This window comes from Gymnodraco acuticeps, unplaced genomic scaffold (genome assembly GCF_902827175.1).
Source record: "Gymnodraco acuticeps unplaced genomic scaffold, fGymAcu1.1, whole genome shotgun sequence".
NCBI classification, from domain to species: domain Eukaryota; kingdom Metazoa; phylum Chordata; class Actinopteri; order Perciformes; family Bathydraconidae; genus Gymnodraco; species Gymnodraco acuticeps.
This window is the reverse complement of record NW_022992149.1, coordinates 1,040,791-1,047,374: the sequence shown is the minus strand read 5'-3', so window position 1 is coordinate 1,047,374 and position 6,584 is coordinate 1,040,791.

Below are 6,584 nucleotides of genomic sequence, written 5' to 3'. Positions count from 1 at the left end.
AAAGGAGGGGCGTGAGGATGGGGAGGAGGACCCACAGCGTAGTAGCATATCGACCGCACGACAGCGGAAATAACGTAGAATCTGAAGAAGCTCTGACAGTGGCATCGACCTGCAGCTGCGTCATCAAGGCTCCTCAGAGAGATGGGTGTTTAGTCTATAGTTCACATACACACACACGTCATTCATTCATTATTGATAAACGTGCACACATGCTGCATGCACACGTGGGGTATGCAGCTTGACGTCATGCACAGGTAGGTCCATTCCCCCAAGTGTCATATCTTAAGCTAATGCTACTTTGAGGCTTAAATTCAATTATTTTTGATAGCTGTTATAGTCTTAAAGATGTGTCTAAGATAGCCTATATTGTTTTCCTAGATACCTGACATTTAAACGTTATGTTTGTTTGTTGACGAACAATAGCTTTCTTGTCATAGTCTAACATTTTTAAATTAGCTTTCCCCACAATAATAGTGGAAGGAGGGCTGCTAACAGCAGCTATCCCAAAGGTCCATGATGAGGCCCCACACATGTTCAGCCCAGGTGAGACTGCAGTGCACCAAGATCCAATGTGTGGAACATGTACCATAACATAATCTAAAAGAACATTTAAAGCGTGTAATCTCATTAACTAGACAGTTCCAGGGTCATGTCAAGTGGGATAACATAACTTAGACTATTCACTAAACTATTTGCTCCTAAAATCATAGCTATCGTCTTTGTACAACTTGTCTTGCGATCTTGCACCAAGGAATTATCTTATTGAAGGAGCAATACTTCATTATGTACCTTAATTGATTCATTCTGATTGGAATTGCGCTAAATAAGGGAAAGAGAGCCACATTTCCACTGAGGAAATGGTGTCACAGCAGTCCTAGTTGTCCTCTTGCTCCCTCTTGTGTTCATTAAAACACAGACAGAAATCAAACTGAACTAAGATAAGATAAGATCAAATGGACCTTTATGTATCCCAGTGGGGTAATTCAGGAGTTAAAGCAGCAACAGAGTGAACTTGAAAAACAGGACACTACGGATTCACTCAAGGTAAAAAGAAAATAATACAAACAAATAATACAAAAATACAAATTACATAGTTATGCTCTAACTTAGTGTATATCCCTTGATAAAATACCGTAATTCAAATGTCTTCCCTGCAGTGAATATAGTGCTTTGATATTGAGTGTAAAGCCCTGAAACCTGGCCACAATACACCTGGGTTGATATTGCATTGTTCTCAGTCTCATGCCCAATTGAATAGGCTACCATGTACACGCTTTTCATGCCCATCAAGTTATTCCAGGTTGCACAGAATAATAGTCTAGTCATATAAGTCAAGTTATTTGTTCTGCCTTCTGAGCATTTAGCATTTCATGGAAGCAAAGAGCTGTATGATGTAACAGGTGAATAATTATTATGCAACATTTAGAGCACAAAAACATGTTGGATAAAAGGACTGAAAAGTAATAATTCAAATAGAAATAGATCTGAACTTGAACATATTTGTATTCAATTTAAAAGAAAAAATGGCTCTGTGTCAGCAAAGCTCTTACTTTTTTAATCTAAGCAAACAGATGTACTGACCAATAAAAGACTGTTGGCTTTGGTTCTGATATTCCCAAAGTAATCCTATCCTTGGAATACCTTAGAACGCAATACATGTCTGATAATGTCTGGATCATGATCGCTTAATCTTCTATGAGTTAACCTGGGCTGAATGTTAAATGTGTATTGTCCTCTCAGGGGGCAGTTCTCATTTTACTCACATAGGGCAGCTGGACTGGGATAAAGAGGAAAGGGCTTCTCTATCTAGCATGAGTCATGAATGATACGGTTTGATCTGATGCCGCTGCTGGTCTCAGGCACATTGTGTTGCTACTGGCATTTGATATCATATCCCTCCTATTATCAAATCTAAAATAGAACTGGAACATATTTGCTCTTAAAACATGTCTATTAAAAACATGTTCCAGTTTCCATGTTTCACGCTTGCATGCAATCACCAATGAGCAAACACACACACCTCTGCGTTCCTCTCTCCTTTACTCTCATCTGTTCGTCCTTGTGTCACTCTTGTGCGACAGCTCAACTCATTGGCATGTGTGTATGCATGTTTGGTTGGTTACCGGGCAACTTGCATTCAGTGTTTATGATGGATGAAACCAGCTGAACACCCTTCACCTATACACACTATTTAAATCATATTAAAACATCATAGGATTTTCACAATTTTTCACATCTGCTTTCTCTTCCTATCGCTGTAAGACTGCCGCTATTATCACATTCTGCAGCTGCCAGATCTGAGATACAGTAAGTCTGTACAACTTAGTGTTTATCCTCCCTAACACAGAATCATATAGGGGTGTTTATGTAATGTTGTCCATGTTATTAAAACACAGATTGTTGTTATATATTTGAGTTTCCCGTGTGCTATGAATAAAAGAGGATCCTCAATCATTTCCCATCATGCCATTTTTACCATCATGTCATCCACACTGGTTGGCTCCAGACTGCGTGAGCATTCCACAGGTCACAGAGCTCCGCACCCTTACCCCAAATACCCCACCCTTGGGACGTGGGGAATGAGCAAAGTAAAAATGTCGGGATAAATTGACCTTTCACAATAATGTTTTTATTAATGTTGGTTTAAGACATATACTCCAGGCGGGATCATTGGCAGTGATTGTAAAAGGAGCGGGAGGAGTGGGCTTCAAGATCAACTTAATGAGTGAAAATGATATCTGACTGAGTCATTCTTTCATTCTTTAAAGAATCGGAAGTAGGAATAGGAAATGTCTACTGTATAATCCAATTTAATACATTTACTTTTTCAAATAAAATGCTGTGGAAAGGTCTGCTGATATTTTGGCATGGCTGATTAGGACTGCTATGTACTGTTGGTATTCTCAGACTTTGTGTGTCTGTGTTTCCAGCCGTGCAGAGATCTGGATGCTAATTTAAGAGCAATTTTCTCGGCTATAGGTCATATATTGCCCTTGTGTGTGGGGTTGTCAGGCAACACATAGGTAGCTCATATTCTGTGCTGTGCTGATGGTGTGGTCTTTAACAGGGAAACTCCAGGATGACTACTCCAGTCATAACAGGAAATAATAAAATCAAGTCACATCATGATGATATCAGGTTATTGAATGCAATCCATTGCAGTGAAAAGCCTTCACATCACTTCTGGTATATGAGTTTAGGGGAATAGGAAACAGTTTTAAATAATTACTCATACAATACTTTAAAAGTGAAGTCACTTGTGGGTGGAGTGTCATCACTTTTTCTTAAGTCCAGCACTGATTCTTTATCTATTTTGGGAGATTACCTGGACAAAATAGGCCTTTGGTGTTGGAACAAGCAAACTCAATGGCCTGTAACCCAGACCCACAAAGGACAGCAATACTAATTGATGATGAGGCACATACATAATTGTACAAATGATTGGGATAGTGGCATAAAGGTATTATAGTTAACTTAAAAATATGTATTTGAGGTTAAATAAAAGTACAACCGGGCATTTGTTTCCAAGTTATTGGTGTAAAGTATATATTTTGTTCTGATTGTAATATATTTCCGATGACACAGTTGTGCTTTGACACCATTTGTATGTTATCTCATTTGATAATTGATGTCAGAGTTGGATTTTCCGCAGAGATATTTTTTATATATGTCCCAGGACATGTCAGTAAAAGCAGTGTCATAATTTGTATTTTTGTAGCTGGTGTCTGTCTCTGTCTTCAGTCCCATGATCCTTTGGGAAAGCTAAAAATAGAGCTGACACCCCGAGCAGCTGACTGTGCTCTGTGAAATGCAAATACATGCACGACCACACACAAACTCCCACCCCCCTGAACTCTACTACCACACAGAACACATGGTACAAATGACACCCATACACACTTCTGTTGTCTCTCTCTCATTTCTAAATCTTCGGAATAATCATAAAGGATTTGCACAAGCTACTGCCAAACATTTTTTCCTCGTTAAAATCTAAACTACAATTTTCTTTTAATTAATTTTGCATGCAGTTATATTGCCCTTCTGGATTACATTTGTGCGCTCAGATTAAACAAACCAAACATAGGGCGGCTTTGTGCTGGTGCATGATAGCAAGCATGGAACACTTTTCCTAAACTGGAAGTGACTTACTTCAGCCACTGCAGCAGAACATTGTGATAAGAAGTGTGTGTGTGTGTGTGTGTGTGTGTGTGTGTGTGTGTGTGTGTTCATTAATCACACATTGAAATGTCTGATAACATTTGGATGCTTCAGTGGCAACAAACTGCTGAGTCATTCTTAGGTTACACACTCAACTGGGGTAGAAGAGCAGATATTCTTGCAATAGTTGATATGTCTTGGACATAAACATAAGGTTTAAATAGTGGGCAACTAGAGAAGACTAAAGAAGTATGATTACATTTAATCAAAGCCTCTATACCTCAATGGAGACTGGCGCAAAGAGCAGACTTCATGGAGCGATGAAACGTATCTTATGGCCTGTTAGCCTGTGGGTGGAAGACAGTGGAGTTTACCTCCTAGGCTCTCTGTGACTGTCTTCAATAAATTAGACGTGAACTATTGACCCCTGTCGGAGCAAAGGTCAGGTGCCCCCAGTCTCTATAATCAGCCTTGCTTCCTTGGTGGTAGTATAGAAGACAGCGGGACGGCCTGCCATTGCCTGGTCCTGTCCACTATGGTTAGGAGATATGTGAAACTGTGGGAGGGGGGTAGGGGACCCACCACAATGGCCTAAGGAGGCATTGGTGTGCTCTTCCATGAGATCCAGGCATCCAGCATACTGTCCATGATTTCAGATGGCTTGCTGTCGAGTCCTTGTACAGAGAAGAGCTGGCCAGCCTGCTTAGTGTCAACCAGTGACTGTCAGTCTGAGGGTTTGTGAGTAAGCTCACCACTCTCAAAGCTGCTCTAGAGGGCTGACACCATGTAATAGTTTTTGTGGCATCTGCAAACTGGGCTTCTGTCTGGGCGAACCAGGCCAAGGCAGACTACTTTGTTTTCCATGCTTTGAAGAGATGTCTCTAGAAGTTCTGCCAAAATAGAGACAAACAACTTGCATTTTTGTTGTCACAGCTAAAACTCAAGAAAGAACAGTTGAAAGACTTCACTCTTAACACTCTACGTTACCATTGTAACACACTTCAGTGAAAAAAACACATAATTGTATTTTTTGAACCTTTTGTTCTGTCGACTACAACAGTATGTTTTCTAATTGACCAGTTTTGGTGTGTTCAAGCTAGGCTTAATTGACATCTCCCTTACTCTCCTGTTAGTTTTGATGCACTCGTTTGTACTGGACGACTGACCCTACTATTATTCTTATTGTTCCAAAGAGTTTTGTAAAATCTACAGTTTAAACATAACTTGAGGTGCAATCAGTGAGATTAATTGAAAACACCTACATGGGTATGCAGGACCTTTTAAATGTATAACTTGTGTAGGAAGTTGAACAAATGTTACACCTCTATTTAGTTCTCGAAGATATGTTTATCATCCTACAGTGCTAGAGTTGTCATCAGCGCCATTATCTTTAACATTAACACCAACACATTCACACACAGTGAGACAGTGAGACATATGGCAGAACAGAGATGCCTCACGAGCCTGGGCCTGCATTTTAGCTGTGAAGCGCTGTGGTTGTCAGAAATGAGCAATGTCTGTAGACCAATAGCATCAAACACTGTCATTCAACACACACACACACACACACACACACACACACACACACACACACACACACACACACACACACACACACACACACACACACACACACACACACACACACACACACACACACACACACACACACACACACACACACACACACACACACACACACACACACACCATTTGCATTGCAAGTTTATACGCGGAGCCGGAAATGATTTCATCCCTGTGTTGATCACCTTCCAGTAATAAGTCGATGAAATAAGAAGTATTTTTGCACATACAACCACTGTGTGCAGTATTGTGTTTATGAATGATTACAGTTATTCCTTAGTTGATTTATGCACAGCCATTTTGGAATTTGAGGTCGAGTTTGAAGAACAGATTCCCCTGCCTTTCCAAGTCTAAAATCCAACTTCCAGGGCCGGTTCCAGTCAAAATGTCTGGGCACACACATATTCTAATTTCCCATGGAGCACACCATAGCTGCCGATCACTAAACTTAAAATAACTAGTGAAGCATTTAGCAAAATAAGTGACTAGACTACAAGATATATACCCAATCTTATGTTGCCATGTGTCTGTTGGAATTGTATTTGGGCAGTTGCAGCAACTTTATAGGGTGATAATATGCTATAAATTCAGCTTTAACCAGGTCATATTGCTAACTTTAACGAAATAAATGTGTGGGGACTGTTGGCTTTTAGCTGTTAGAATACTTTTGTAAACCTGGTCAAATAAAGACACAAACGGCTTGATAAAATGTGTATTACAAACTGTTCAAACAATGCATTTATCCAGATCATGCACAGAGAGTGTGTTTGTGTGAGTCTAGTGGAGACCACTCATGATAGAATGGAGAGTGTAAGTGACCTTCCAAGCAGTAGCGCTATCAG